This window comes from Cavia porcellus, unplaced genomic scaffold (genome assembly GCF_034190915.1).
Source record: "Cavia porcellus strain 051 isolate PalLab524CR breed Dunkin Hartley unplaced genomic scaffold, mCavPor4.1 scaffold_33, whole genome shotgun sequence".
NCBI lineage: Eukaryota > Metazoa > Chordata > Mammalia > Rodentia > Caviidae > Cavia > Cavia porcellus.
This window is the reverse complement of record NW_026947516.1, coordinates 30,226,324-30,243,180: the sequence shown is the minus strand read 5'-3', so window position 1 is coordinate 30,243,180 and position 16,857 is coordinate 30,226,324. Positions and strand designations below refer to the sequence as shown.

General features: G+C 33.2%; 1 long non-coding RNA gene across 1 annotated transcript in view; it reads left to right on the top strand.

The window, feature by feature from the left end:
* The first annotated feature begins 4,126 nt into the window (after positions 1 to 4,126).
* Positions 4,127 to 16,857, top strand: part of LOC134474538 (uncharacterized) — a 64,193-nt gene continuing 51,462 nt past the window's right edge. Inside the window, exons 1-3 of the long non-coding RNA XR_010045380.1 lie at positions 4,127 to 4,194; positions 4,282 to 4,368; positions 9,660 to 9,767. This is a non-coding gene — a long non-coding RNA (uncharacterized LOC134474538). The remainder of the gene's footprint in view (positions 4,195 to 4,281; positions 4,369 to 9,659; positions 9,768 to 16,857) is intronic.

The window sequence follows — 16,857 nt, the reverse complement described above, 5'->3', positions numbered from 1 at the left end:
ACAAAATATCAAAAACTGGGATCTCATCTTATTAAAAAGCTTTTGCATGGCAAGAGAAACCACTAACAGTGAAAAGACAACATACAGAGTGTAAAAAAATGTTTCCACTTGTTCTTCAGACAAAGGGTTACCACTGAGGACATAAAGGAACTAAAAACAAATCAGAACTCCCAAGTTTAAAGACTCAGTCCAAAAAATGGGCATCTGAAATGTATACACACTTCTGAGATGAAGAAAGACTAACAGTAAATAAATATACAAAAAGTATTAAACATCACTGGTCACTGGAGAAATGCACATTAAAACAACACTGAGGGCAAAGGATTTAGCTCAGCAGCATAAGCGACTGCCTGGCAAGTGTGAGGTCCTGAGTTGAAACCTAAGTCGCAAAAGAAAAAAACAAAACAAAACAAAAATACTGAGATTTTGACTCATCCCAGAAAGAATGCGTACTGTCAAGAAAACAACCAATAGCAAATGCTGGAGGAGCTGTGGGGAAAAAGGAGCCCTTCTCCACTGTTAGTGGGAGTGTAGACTGGTGCAAACAATGTGGATATTTTTCAAGGAACTAGGATTGGAGGGCCTGGGATATGGCTCAGCCATACAGCACCTGCCTAGCAAGCACAAAGTCCTGAGTTTGATTCCAGCACCAATAATAAATAAATAAATAAATAAAAAAAATAAAAATATAAATAAATAAATAAAGCACTATGATGCCAGACATGTAGCTCCATGGCACAATGCCTGTCTGGCAAGTGCAGGGTCTTGAGTTTGATTCCATATACCAAGAAAAATTGCTATGATTAGACTCTGCTCAAGTTATCTGAATAAACTGTGAGCACGGTTACATGCCTGTAATTCCAGTACTCGGGAGGCTGAGGCAGGAGGATTGTTGTAAGTTCGAGATCAGCCTGGGCTGCAACTGAGCTCAAGTCTAGCCTAAACTGCACAGGGAGACCCTGTCTCACAAAGGCAAAACAAAACAAAACAAAATAAAGCAACACACAGGATTGGAGGTTCTATTTGATCCAGCTATTCCTCTTCTGAATATCTTCCTAGAAGAATTAAAAATATTGTGCCACAGCAATGTATGCGCACCCATGTTTATAGCAGCACAATTTGTAATAGCCAGATCTTGGAAACAACCCAAATGCCTATCAAATGAGGAATGGATAGAAAAGTTGTGGTCTTTATATATAGTGGAGTACTATTCAACCATAAAGAACAATAAATGTATATAGGTAAATGGAGACTTTTACAGTTAAATGGATGCAACTTGAGACCATACTCATAAGTGAGATAAACCAGATGAACATGTGTAAACCTTAAATTGCCTCCGTAGTGTAAGAAGCTGAAAAAATAAATGAGATCCAAAATATACAATAGACATACAATAGATGGGAAGAAACTTCAAAAGGAATGAGTAATTGGGATGGGGATGAAAAGAAGAAAGGGGAAAGTAAAATTAAATATATATGCGTACACATATATGATCATTAAAATATACTACTAATTTATATTGTTTAATTGAAAAGAAAGGTCTGTGCTAATGTTGTTTGGACAATGAAATGCCAATATCTTGTACTCTGAGTAGCTAAAGATAACAATATTCAATGTGATAACCATTGTTACCCTCCTGTTATCTTATCTTGAAATTTCAATTTTTTCTCTGTAAAATTAAAAAAAAAAAGAAATGATAGGAGTTGAATTGAGTCATACTGAATCTCAGTGTAGGGAGAATGTGTCATTTTAAATATGTTCAATCTTCTAATATCTAAAGGTTATGGTTAATTTCAGTAGTTTATGTGTGCATTAAAACCTTTCAGCATTTTACCATAGATTTCTTTCTAAAGTGCTTCCACATCTTTTATTAAACTTATCTTCAGAATTTGATGGGGGTTTTAGATGCTGTTGAAAAAGTTGTTTTTTATAAACTGCATTAAATTAATTAAAGAGTGCTTTAAATTATTTTTGTTTGTAGTTCCCAGAATTACACGTGATTTTTTTCTAATCGTTATGTACTAATCTTGCTAAATGAACTAATTCATTCTAAAAGACTAGTTATAATTTAAGTTAGTATAACTGTATAATCTATAAATCTGTGAATTTCAGCGGTTGTATGCTTTTCCTTGCCAATCTTTGTCTTTCTTTTATTATTTTTCTTGAAATAATGCCCTTACTAGAGATTATAAAATGTTGAACAAAATGGACAATGTTGTAATGATTTTACTTTTGTTCCTTGGAATATGGGGCAAGTTTTCAGTATTTCAACACTAACTGTGACAATTGCTTATTTTTATCAGATTTTATTTTGTGAGTATTTTTCATCAAAAGTATGTGACAAATTTTGTCCAGGGGAATTTCTACATATGTTGGGATTAGTAATGTGATTAAAATCACATTCCTTGGTTCTGTTAACTTTGATTTCCAAATGATATAAATCATGAATTTATTTTGTATCTAATTTATTGTATTTGTATTTGTATTTGTATTGCAGTTGTATTGCATTTGTATTGCTGTTGTCACCTCTTGGATTCTGCTTATTCAACAAATTTTTTTCCATGTTTGTATTTGTTCATGATATAGATATATCTTTATATTTTTGTCCTACGAAGTTTTATCAGTTTAATATAAAGTTTGTATGGGTTTCATTTCACTATTTATATTTTCTGGAAACATTTGTATGAGTTTGGTGCTATTCCTTTCTCAGTTATATAAAAATGTTCACAGTTTCAGTTGCAAGGATGTGGAATTCATTTGCAAGATTTCTTATTATAGACACATTTCATTTAATAAATAATAAATGCATGAGTATTCGTATTGTGTTAAGCTGATTTCCTTTGGCTTTTACACTTCATCTTATTTCAAATTTAATGGATGCTACTGTTTATATTTCGACATCCATATCTATAGAGTATACAGTGATTATTTTTTATTCTTGATTTAAATAAATGTAGCTTTTACTTTTCTCTCATTCTACCTAGATATTCATCAATGATACTTTATTCTGAAAAGACAAGAACTTTACTTTTATTTGTACTATCTTTTTATTTTAAAAATCACTAAAATTTTGCTGTTGAAAAAAAATTCCTATTTGACTTTAATTCTGTTACTTCCTTTTCCTAATTTACTTCATTTTACATTACCTTGAAAAATTCTTGTGATGAATAAGTAGATACCAATTTTACAGCATTTTTCTTTTGCATTTAATGTGAAAACATTTCTTTATATGCTAATTGAGAGGTTATCCCACACATCTGAAAAGAGATTTACTGATCTATAACTGACACAAGATAAACTATGCAACTTTAAAATGTGCAATATGATACATTTTTCCTTTGATGCTGGGGATTGAAAACAGGGCCTTTTCTCTGAACTAGATCACCAGTTCCTTTTAAATTTGTTTTTGATACAGTGTCTTTCTAAATGGTTAAGTTTCCCAGGCTAGTCTTGAACTTATAATTCTCCTGCTTCATCTTCCCAGAGAACTGGGTACAATTTTAATATGTATATATTCATGAGATTATCAACACAGTCAAAATAATGAACATATCTGTTACCTGCCAAAAATTTGATGTAACTGTAACTATCCTCTTTTCACAGTAGTATCATTAAATATAGTTTTAAATATTTGTCCAACTTGCTTTTGTTTTCTGTTTTCTCCTTTCATATGGCTGTTTCTTCCCTATGTCTACTTTAGTGGTTATTTTATTTTTTAATTCAATTTAAATTCCTCTTTTGCATTATTAGGTGGCAGGTTTTTATTTTTTATTTTTTTTTGCGATATCGGGGATTGAACTCACGACCTCGCGCTTGCAAGGCAGGCGCTTATGCCGCTGAGCTAAATCTCCGACCTAGGTGGCAGTTTAAAATTGCGACAACACATACAATTATATCAAGAAATGAAGGTCATGGCACTTGTCTGGATTCTATCAAGTTTAGAGACTTCCCTTTGGTCACCAGAACACAGCTGTTTTGACAGTATTTAAATTCCTAGGTTGAAGCACCAACCAATTGCCACTATCCACTTCAACCAGTAGAAGGCAGCACTTTGGCCTCCAGACCATGCCCTTCTAGCATTCCCGAAATTCTCTGTTCCCTATAGGAATTACTTCCGTTGGTATGGTATAGCTTCCGGGGGCAATAGGAAATAACGGCACCAAGAAACAAGCCACCTTCGGTTTGTCTCTCTAGGTCAGTCGTATTTTATTTTTAGTTTGGAAACAAAGTTGTGCTGTATGTTGAGTTGTATTTACACTTTTGTTTTTTTTCCCCTTTCAGCATTGAAGACATCCTGATCTATTCTTCATTTTTTTTGTATGATTTCCGTTGGGAAGGCTGCCATTTTGAGACAGCCCTTCGGGAAAGGTAATTCCTGTTTACTTTTCAGAGAGTTTTGATTTTGTTCATACTGATTATATTTGATATAGATTTTTTTGCGGGGGGAGCAGGGAGACAGGGTCTCCTTATGTTCTTCTGGTTGTCTTTGAACTCATTGGATTACAGGCGAGTGCCACCACGCTCAGAAAATTTGTAATTCTCAGTAAATGGCTAGCTGTGGTGGCACGCTCTTCTAATCACAGGTACTGGGGAGGTAGAGGCAAGAGGGATGCAGGCTTATGGAAACTTGAGCAACTTAGTGAAACCCTGTTTCTAAAAAGGAGTAGCGAATTGGGATTTAGACTAGTGGTTGAGCGTGGCGGGGTGGGGGTGGGGCTGTGGGTTCGGTTTTTATATGCGTTCAAAGTGTGAACACATTCCCTGGTCAAAGCAGAATGTTTATGTGGTGCTAATGTTGAGCAGGATAAGAATTTAAGAGAAAACTCTTGCTTAACAAATGAAATGACCATTTGTGTTCCTTATTAAAAAATTTTATATCTACAGTATATATAGTATGCATATATGTATATAAAGTACTTTTTTTTTTTTGGTAGCGGGAATCGAACTCAGGACTGTGTGTTTGTAAGGTAGGCACTTATGCCGCTGAGCTAAATCCCCCCCAGTCCATATTCGTTTTTTTTGTATATGAAGTACTTTTGGTATTCTGTTATAAAATATACTGCTGAATGATCTTGATAAAATGCATAAATGATGTACAGCATTGCCAATTAGCGCAAAATATTATATGATTAGTAGAAATTACATAATTTTATCCATTGATATCTGATTTGGGAAGGAGTATGAAATGATTCTGTTTTTGGAAATTAATTTGGTATTTTTTAAAATTTTACATTTTCCTACTCTTTTCCTTAGTGATTGCCTTCTATGACTATATTTGGCTGTGCTTGACACTTGTCTAACATATATATATATATATATATATATATATATTATATGATATGAAATGCAGCTATTTTTGGTAGTATATACTATGCTTATTTTCTAAATACTATGCATACAGTATTTTATATCCAGTCAGGTATATCTTTAATAATTACAGAAGCTATTCTGAAGATATGCTGTTAGTAAAGAAGGAGCAATTGTAATTTGTTCATGTGTTCAGAATTGTTTTTATTATTTGTTATTTATGTTTGTTATTAATGTAAATATATATTTTAAAAATTGCACATTGATATACAACTGTTCAGTGGAAAGTTATTTGTGGGGGATAGTTTACACTGTGAACACCTATTTGTAACTAATAAAGGAAAATACAAGTGACATGACATCATATTATTTATTCTTTTGGTTGGTCTTCTGTTTTTCTATATAGTATAATCCAAGTAAGAAGTTGTATATATATATCCATGATTAAAACAGAAAAATAAGAAAAATGTAGAAATTAATTTATGTAGAGAAATAATTTAATTTAGTTGTGAATCATTTATAGGAAGTAGACCTCTAGTCATTCAAGTCATTAAATTGGAGACCATAAGAAAAATTGTCTCAAAAATGTTCTTTTTATTGTGTAGTAAGATTAAATGTCACGAGTAAGCTACAGTTTATCTACTCTTAATGACTCTCTGTTGTCATGATATCAGAAAAAAATGATAAGGATTAGGGTTATAATCGGTTCAGCTTTTATCTTGACAGCATTTGGGGAAAAATGTGAAATTATAACCTTGTTTAACATTTTACATCTTATGGTGTATATAAAATATCTAAAGAGAATTGCAATTCTCAGAAAAATGTGTTCAGGGATTTAACTGTCTGGAATCCAGCTATCTTAACAGAATTATCAGTTCTTTTATCTGTAGAACACTGTCAGATATTCTGGAAACAAACATAACATCTCTGAATAAAAGTCAATTCATTCTTCATTTCTAATCATCATTTATTTTTTTCCATTTTCCTGTCATGGCTATAACCTCCATAAAGTATTGACTAGAAATGGTAATGGTAGGCATTCTTTTTTTTTTTTTTTTTTTTTTTTAGGGGAATAAGGTTTGAGAGGAGATCTCACTACAACTCACTGTGTAGCCCAGGTTGTCCTCAACTCATAGAAATCCTCCTGCCTCAGCCTCTTGAGAGCTGGGGTTACAGGTGTGTGCCATCATGCCTGGCTCAGTGGCTTTTTAAACTTAGGACGTTGAACTTGCCAGGCAAGTGCTGTGCAACTGAGCTATATCCCTGGCAGGCGATTTTATTTCAATCTCATTTAAGGGTGTGGTTTTGAATTTTGGAGCACTGATTATGATATTTTGTATAGTTTTTAAAAATATCAAAACTGGATATTAAATTTACCAAATTTTTCTATATTTAATAGTGATGTGACTTATGTCTTTTGTCAAAAGTGATTATATTTAGTATGCTAAATAATTAAGATCTTATTCTTGCATTAAAATTAATTTTTTGATGGGATATTTTAAATGAAAGTGGTTCTGGATTGATTCCAGTTGTTCCAACATAGTAATTGTTTTTCTCATTTCGTCATGGTGCATGTCTACCATTGATTCTTCCTTTATTAAAATGACCTTATATATTTAGTGTAAAGTTCATGTGAGACTTAGCAGTTGTAGAAGTAAGGCTATGTTTTGTCCTTTGGAACAGGTTCTAAATGATTGATATTTCTTTCTGAAATTCATGAAAAATTACAGAATCAAGCATTCCAAAGTGGGAACTTTGTAGGAAGTGTTTTTATTATGAAGTCTTGCAGGATAATTAAGATTTTCTGATTGTCATCTGCTTGTTGAGTTGTTTGTTGAATTTTATTATTTTTGTGTCACTTCAAATTTTAAGCTTTCTTTTCAATGGAATTGATAACGTCTTTTTTATTTGCTCTTAGTTTTGCTGGGATTTATAATGCTTATAAATTCTCAAAATAATAAGTTTCAGATTTGTTGATCTTAATTTTCCCCCTGCATTTCTTTAATGGATTCAAAATGCTTTGATTATTCTTCTAGTTTAAATAAACCATTGTCTTTCCAAATTTTGATGTGGATTATCAGCTCTTTAAAAATTAGAGTGTCTTCTATTGGTTTAATGCTAAAATTGCTTCATTAAGTTAATATTTTGATGGATCCTACAGATTTTTAACAACCTTATATAAGTAGAGTTGAAATAAACTTTAAAATGTGAATTTTGAGATAACTATGTAGTTGTGAAACCGTTCTCAGAATTAAGATAATGAATATATTTATTGACTTTCTGAATTTCCTTGTATACCTTTACATTTTTCCCCTTTTAGAACTCCATAAGCTCTTCCCCATTTCCCATGGTGTTAGTTTTTTATATAATTTTTGTGTGCATGTACCTTTTCATTGTTTCTTGGTAAATATCAAAGAATGGAATGACTAGTTCCCATTATACGATTGTTTTTAGAAAATTTCAGTGTTTGTAATGTGATTATGCAATATTATACCCCAATACAAATGTATGTGTAGCATAGTTGTTGTGCATCTTAGCAGCAGTTAGTAAGGCTGGTGTTCTAATCTGTAAACTTTTACCTGATGTGCAGTGGTATCTCAGTGCCAGTTTCAGTGTATGGAAGTGCAAGAGTGTATGGGATCAAGTCATTGTTCTTCTGTCCCAGATAGCCTCAGTAAATGGAGAAAATGATTTACTATTCAGATGCTAATTTTTCTTTCTTATTTTAGTTTGCATGTGTCACTTTTTATGACATGCAGAAATTTATATCAAGTACTGTAAAAGTAATTGGCACTTGACTGTGGTTTTATTTTTCTCTAGGGAGCATTTCCTTTTGCTTCAGGGATTTAATTTGGGTGCATATAGTTGATAGCATTATAAAATTATTTGTTGTGGCTTTGGTAATTCGGTCTCAGATTTTAAAAGTAGTTTTGTACTTCAGGTTTATAGTGATAGACAATAGCTCCTCTAATGGTGTCAAATTCATTCCTGGGTTGTTTTGTTTGTTTGTTTTTTACTTGAATTTTTTTCTTTTTTTTTTCCCAGTTGTTTTGGAGATGTGGCCTCACTATGTAATTCAGGTTGGCCTGTTGGCAGTGAACTCACTATGTATCCCATGTTGGCTTTCAGCTCTAGGGTATCCTCCTGATTCAGCCTCCTGAGTGCTGGAATTGCAGGTGTGTGCCACCAAGTCTGGCTACCTGGGTTTTTGTCTTGCTTTTTTGTTGGTTTGTTTGTTTTTTTGAGATCCTCTCTGACAAGGTAGGCTCTAAACCCAATCTGTGTCTCCTAAGCTGGTGAGACTGGAGCTCCGGAAAAGCCAAATAAGTTTTTCAGCTGCACTTTTTTCCTAAGCATTTTCAGTTCTAAGTCATCTTTGATTTTACAAAAGGTCTGCAAGATGACAGAAAGTGCCAGTCTAGGGGCTCATCTCTTGGACTTAGCTTCTAACTGTTCCAGTTTCTTTAAATCCTTGCTTTCCTGGTTTTATTGCACCTTTAAACAATGTGTTTAATATTTTAAGACTAGTTTTTCTAAGCATAATAGTTGAGCTGAAATGGCTGCTTTATCATAACTGAAAGTGCAGCTCTGCACATAACTATATTTTGAATTATGTGTTAGTTTTGATGTTCTTCCTATAGTTAGTTGATTGTAGTATTTTTTGTCAGTACACTTAAAGCATCTTTTAAGGCAGATAAGCTTCCAGAGGAATGGACTTTTTTCTGTCATCCTTTGTGTACTACAACCTGATTATTTTGTTGACTGCCTAAATGATTGTTTTATTTTCTGCATGTCCTAGGTCTGCACATAGGTATATTCTTTAAGTAGAGCTTTGTATTCATTTACTATTGCAATAACAAAATATTTCATTCTGGGTGCTTTTATTAGCTTCTAGTTTTAGAGACTGAAAGTCCATGATTAGGTGATTTCAGGGATTTGGTCCTTGGTGATGGTATAAGGGTTGATGACCTTTTGACAGGGGCATATATGAGAAGGAGAGATCACATGGTAAGATAGTAATCCCCACTTCTTAAAGGTTCCACAACAACTCTGAACATTCCCATTCCTGGGACCAAGCTTCCAACACATGAGCTCTTAGGAACACAGTCAAGATATATTTAAATCATTTCAGGCCTAATGCAAAACTAGTAAGTAAATGTGGAATGTATTAGAAAAAATAAGTTTTTTAAAAAAAATTTTTAGACAGGGTCTTACTATGTGATTCAGGCTGACCTTGAATTCCTAGCAGTCCTCTTGCCTCAGGCTCCCATGTTCTGGGATTACAGACCTGTATCACCATCCCTGGTCTAGAAGATAAAGTTTTGTAATAAGATTTTTTTTTTTTGAGACAGGGTCTTCCTATGAAATTCACTCTGCCTTGGAACTCACTGTATAGCCTAGGCTGACCTCAAATTCATGGAGATCCTCCTGCTTCAGCCTCCTGAGTGCTGGGATTATAGGTATGCTCCACATGTCTGGCTGTAGTAACTTTCTGTACTGTCATAATAACTAGAATTTTGCCTACACTTCTGTATCTTATGTTTACTGGTTACTCTAGGGCAGCTATGGCGAACCATTTAGAACTTTCAATGTTACAAACAGCTCGCTAAGGCATGTGTACTGTAGGTTTGCCATCATAGCTCTGGGGGTTAGTATTTGTATCTTTTACTTATCTTGGTCCATACTAGTTAAAGTAGTGTTTTTTTTTTAATTTTATTTAAGTAGAAAAAGAAAAAAAAACAGAAAAAAGGTACAAGTTATACAGAATTTCAGAAAAAAATAAACAGTAGGAAATCACTAGTTAATAGATTACAAATTGTCATCTTAGATATAGTTGTTCAAGTTACAAAATTAAAGCATATAAAGTAGACATTCAAACAGTGAGACTGCAAACAGTTCTGTTCAATGATCCAACAAAACTCAGTAATATGGTTATCTATCTTATACACTTAAATATACATGCAGTTATATCCTTTAGAGCACTTTCTTTTCCTCTCTTTTGTACAATGACAATTACACATTTTGGGTTTTATTACTCCCACAGTTCTTATTACTTTTTTTGAAGAGAGTAAAACCAAATGTGACATAACGAAACAGTCAGTCAGATCAAAAGGATGGACATAATACATAATGTAAAAACAAAATACAGGGTGATCAACAGTGGTTACCATCATGCCTCTTGCTATCTTAAAAAGAATCGCCTATATCATCAGTTAAAATAAAATTGAACAATACAGTAAAGAACAAAACCAATAAAACCAAAACATTGGAGACATTACAGGACTTCAAAAGAAGATAATAGTCAACCAGAATGAGCGTTATAATGAATCTTATTGTCTTCAGAGTTGTTGCCTATACTCTCGAACTTGGTACTATCAAGCAAAACGGAATAGAGTAAAATCAGTCAAAACAAGATGGTGAGAGCAATACAGGGTTTTAAATCAAGTTAATAGGAAATCAGAGTGGGTTACTATAACATATCCTGCTATTTTTATTTATTTTTCCCTTAATTAAAAAGATAAAAAAGTAAATAATAGAAAAAGGAGATTGAGATAAAAGAGGGCATAACAACAAGACAGTGCAGGTCAAAACATAACCATTTAAGCAAAATAGTGTTTCACCACCCGACATAAAAGTAGTTACCATAGTGTCTCTTTCCTTGATATCTTTGAGTATAACTTTGTATACTGTGGCACCAAACATATCAAGACAATGTAAAACCATTCAAGAGAATGACAGTATTACAGGGTATTTAGAATCAACTAACAGAAAATGAATAATGGTTTCTCTATAATCTCCTTGTCTATAAAAGTTTTTGTTTATATTATCACATATAATAAAATCCAGTAAGATGCAATATGTTAAGACCGATGGAGACAGAAGAACAAAAGCTTGATGGGACTTCAAAACAAGATGATATTAAATCAGCACTAGCTATTATGATGTCTTATTTTCTCCAAAATAGCTGTTCCTACTATCCAACCTTCTCTGCCTCATTTCTGTTGAGCTCTTTTTCTGTCATTAGTTGTCTGTCTTCATTTCGCTTTCTGCTCCATTCATTGTGGTCTCTCAGCCAGTTTCTGGAATCTTGGAATTTTTCTTTTTTAGAATGTCCTGCAGTATTCTCTGTAGAGTTGAATTGGTGGTTGCAAATTCCCCTAGTTCCTCTTTATCCTGGAAGCACCTTGTTTTTCCATCAATTTCTAGGGACTGTGCAGGATATATCAGTCTTGGCTGGAGGTTATTATCTTTCAAAGCTTGAATTATTTCCCCCCACGCTCTTTGTGAGTTGATGGTTTGTGCTGAGAAGTCTGCTGTAATTCTGATGGGTGTTCCCTTGTAAGTGATCTGTTTCTTGTCTCTGACAGCTTTTAATATTCTGTTCTTATATTGGATTTCTAGAATTTTGATTATTATATGCCTGGGTGTAGCTCTGTTTGGGTTGTAGGTGGCTGGGGTCCTATATGCCTCATACATCTGAGTATCTTTACCTTTTGCTAAATTAGGGAAACTCTCCTGTATTATTTCTGTGAATAGCCTTTGTAGTTCATTTGTTTGTGTCCCTACTTCTTTTACATTCTTAATTATTAAGTTATAGATCCTCTTATCATCTTCTAGCCTTTGTATTATTGCTGTTTGTTTCCTTGTTATTTTTAAGAAGTTTTTCATTTCATGCTCCCACATTACAAATCTGTCCTCCAGTTCAGATAATCTATCCTTAGTTTCTTTCAAGCTGTTATGGCAGCTTTCAGTTTCCTGGTAATCTCTTTGAACCTGCTTCTCATATTCTATGATTTCTGTATTTTCTCCATCAAACAATTCTCCCCTTTTTTTCTCTTCTTCCATTCCACCATCTGTTTTTTCATGGATGGTGCTTAGCATTTCTCTAACTATTCTATTTATTTCTTGCTTTATTTCATTAAATACTTCATTTTTAAACTCATCTATGAGGCTCTGGAGATACTGCTTTATGTCTATAGGTGTCATGTCTGATATTGCATGTTTTCTGTCCTCATTCTCCTTTGCATTTACCTTTCCTGGATCAGTGTTCTCAGGATTGGGGACTGAGGACCCTTCCTTGTTGCTCCCTCTTCCCATACTTTTTGTTCCTTCCATACAAGCGTATATAGGAGGCCCAGTTTCTTTCTTTGTCGGTTACGGTTTGTTTGAATCTGCCGGCTAGGTATTCCCACCTACTGCAGTGTACTAGGCAGACACACACCTGGGCAGCCTCTGCTGGGCCTGCCCCTCCAGGTCAACCTACTGAAGGCTTCACTGCTAGGGTGCACCATCAGGCCCTGGGACCTGGTTTGGGCTAGCCTACTGGGTCTTAGTCTGCACCATCACCCAGGCCAAGCGCTCCCCACCAATCCCGCTTGAGAGGGGAATATTCGACTAAAGTCACTGCAGGGTCCTGTTCTGGCTAGTCTGCCTGGTCCCAGAATGTCCTCTGTTGGAGCCTCCTTATCCAGGAGGGGTCCCCATTGCTCTCACTCACTGCAGGTCAATGCAGGGCTCTCCGCCAGTCCTGCTCTCAACTCCGCCAATTCCTGCTGTCAGAGCTTTCGCGTCTCTGTCCCTACTGTGCTGATTCAGATGCAGCAGCAGCAGGAAATTCAAATCGCGGATTCCAGAGACGCTGGTTCCAGCTTTGGCGCTGAGATTTTATCTGTTCTGGTTATAGCACCGGGATTGCATTTCACATTGGATTCTCTCAGCTTAGTTCGTTCCTTGGTTGGCAGGGTATATCTCCCCTTGCCTAGGACTCCTCACACCACATATTCCTGGATTCTAAGCTGGCTGTCTCAGAGAGCCTCCATAGCTGCTGTTATCTATCCGCCATGCTGTCCTGGAAGAAGTAATGTTGTTTTATGTATATGAAACTTAATAACAATATAAATCCATTCTTTCTCCCTTTTTTCTCATCTGAAATATTTTATGTAAATATTCTTACTTGAAAGCAACTTACATTAATTAAATCTGATTCAATTTTCCTATTGTCTTAAATTAAGTACTTTTTTCTAATTGAAAGAAATTTAAGCGTACAATTTGATAAATTTAGAGAATTGTATATTTTACATCTAAAATATTTATCATATTTTATTCTAAGATTCAGCTTTTTAAAAAGAATTAGTAGAAAAAAGTAGTACTTTTTGTTTATCCGTATTTCCCAATTCACTGCCCTCTTCTTTTTAGGTAGTTTTTCATCAGGAGTTTTTTTCCCTGCAAGTCCTGAGAATTTTCCTGTATAATAGTGTATTTCTATTAGAATGGGCACTGGGGATGGATTTTCTTAAACTTGTTTTTCTGTGTCTTATTTCAGTCCTAGTTGCAAATATAATTTTGGGCATGAAGAATTCTGGGTTGATTGTTTTATTTTCTGTTTTAGTACTGGAACATTGCTGGTTCATTTTAACATTTCTCTAAGGAATCTTTTAAAACTACAAGCATCAGTCATCATTCTCAGTGCATAAACTGAGAATATAAAGAACATGACTAATGTTCTTTATATTTCACACAGATATTCAATATATAGCTTTCAAGCAGATTACTTTAAAATTAAGAGCTATTGTATCAATCCAATTTTTTATTTATATTAATAAGGACAACTTTGATAATAGCAGAAAAACAACAGAAATAAAATAGAAATTCTCATGACAAATATTTTGCAAAATCTAAAATATACAATTTCTATTTCTTTTTTTTGGTACCAGTGATCGAACTCACAACCTTGCACTTGACAAGCATGTGCGTAGCCCAGTGAGCTAAATTTCCAGCCCCAATTTCTATTTCTTAAATACGCATGCGTGCGCACACACACACACTGCATACAAGAAAGTAAGCAATGAACCTTCCCAAGCACATTTTCAGGATAGTTTAATTGTTAATTTGATGTCAATTTTGACTTGTATGACAAATTATATAGCAGATAAAATTTTTGTCAAATAATAATGAAGTGATATATACTAAAAGCAAAAATACTTTAAATTCACAGTAGTTATATAATATTCAATAGCATTTATGTATGGTAAGTACATTTTATATTTGAAATTATATAAATATAGTACTTATTGAAATAAATTATTAGGCAATACGTATTTATGTGTAAAATAAACATGAATATGTATAAACTTATATAACAATTTAGTATTTCAAATATTTATGAAATTATAGATTATTTAAAAAATAGATTATACATTAGACAATTCTGAAAATAAATGGAAACCATCTAAATGAGAACATGAACAATCTATTTTTAGCTTGCTATAGCAAAGAACATGCCCATTGTTTTTTATTTTTGGCAAGGACACAAAGATAGTTAAATAAATTGGAAAGCTATATAGCTGACAAAATGGAAGTCTTTGGTGATACCTTGATAGTAGGCTTTACTAGAAATGGATCTTTTACATGATCAATTAGATCTCTGGTTTCTTCCACTTGGTCCTAAGTTAGAAACAGACCAAAATGAAGAATGTTGGCAGTTACTGAGCAGCTGCTTAATGCTGGTTACTATAGAATTTGTGGTTTGGCTTGACAGGCTTGTTATTATAGAGGCCTTTGTTTTATATGGTCTGTTTATTTTTGATTTGTATTTCAATTCTTACAGTACACACAAAAATATACATTGTTAACATTTAATGCGATTGATAGTTATGGTGTTTATGTAAATAAGCAATTCTTATGGTATCAAATTATTAAGAGTGAAAAATGGTACTGAGTTTTTGGAAATTAAATTTGCCTTTTTAAACAAATTTTTAAAATTTCCTGCCCTTTGAAAAGAATAATTTTCCCTCGGGGAATATAGTCAATCGACAAAGCTATTTATAAATATTTATAAAAGTTTGGCTAATAAATGATAAAAGTTCTGTTAAATAAATTTTATAACGTTCATACAGTGAAACTAGTTCTTACATACTTGCAAAGCATCTGTTCAATTCATATTACTTGTGAAGAAAAAATTTTATTTCATGTGCATATATATGTATATCAATACATCATAGATATCACTGAATATGTGTATGTTTATTCATATAAAAATTTCATTGAGAATCATGTTTACCTCTGTGAAATGATATAATTTTGAAAATTTTGCATTGCATTCATGCCAAAATTAGAAAAAAATCATTGAAAGAAAATCAGTCACGTGAAGGGTTATCACTAATAATAGTTTGAAACCTTTCCCTTTTTAAGTGCAGAACAGAGGATGTATAGTGCTAGAAAACAACTAGAAATGAAACAGGAAAGATACAATCAGAAAAATGTAAGCAAGTTTTGTGGAAAGAAAATGTAATTGTGATCTACTTAAAGATGGAGGTCTCTGGTTAGTAAATAAGATCAATAATGTAGAAACTGCAAGTGAACTTATCACAAAAATTTCTTTTTATTTTTCCTTAAGTAAAATGCTATTTTATTATTGCATTTATTTTATATTCTAGAACATCTGTTAATATCAGAAAAAATGAAGTTTTAGTTATCTCAAAGATTATCTGAAAAGGCCGTGGTATATATAACCAATTTCTGTAGGATTTTTGTTCCAATTTTTGAAATTGCATAAAAAGTTTAGTAAGAACTGTTATGTCAGACAAATGTGTTTAGTTTAACTGGGTGATATCTATAAATCTTGATAGATTCACTTATCAATTGTAATATATTTTGTGGGAGCTGCTTTTGTATAGACTGCATATAGATATGCAGTCTGTGAACAAAAGTGGCTTAATTTCTTTCTTTTCATTCTTATCCCTGTTTCTTTTTCTTGGTTTATTGCCCTGACTGTGATCTCCAAAGCATATTGAATATATCTGGTGGTAGACAGGCATTCTTAGTCTTTTTTCTAATCTTGGAAGGGAAAGTTTTCAGTGTGTCCCCAGTAAATATGCTACTTGCTACAGTTCTCATGAGTTTTAAAAAGAATCATAAATAAGTAGTAAACTGTGTCAAGTGATTTGTCTTTATTGTGATAGTGATGCCATTTTACTCATTTGTTTACTATAGTGGCTTGACACAAAAATGATAAGACAGCAGAAATTCTTTCTTGGATGAAATACTGTGTCCATACAGTATTAGAGATGAAGTTATCTTTTTTCTATTTGTAAACATTTAAAATTTTCTTAATTTCTCTTATTTTTACATGAGATAACAATGAAGTTCATTATGTATATTGTCCATATAAGTTTGGTTTGAAATTATAGGCATCTCATAAAACATTTTGAGTTTTTTATGACTCTTATGTGTCTATGGAATTATTGTGCAAGTTTGGAGCTAGCTACATTTCTCAGTTACCTGGAGTAGATCAGGAATTCAAGCATTAGGACAAAAAAGAGGTCATTTGTAGGAAGATTCTCAACATGCATATATTTTATCTAGAAAACGTAGAATTATTGTGATTTCCTGGTTACCTGTTTAAATTATATTTATTATATTTTCCATAATTTCATCATTTGGTATTACTTTAGATTTCCTGGGAGAAAGTTGATTATTATGTGTGTGTGTGTGGGGGGGTGTCTGGAATCCATGGGATAAGTCCCTCGGTGTTTCTGTTGTTATTGGCAG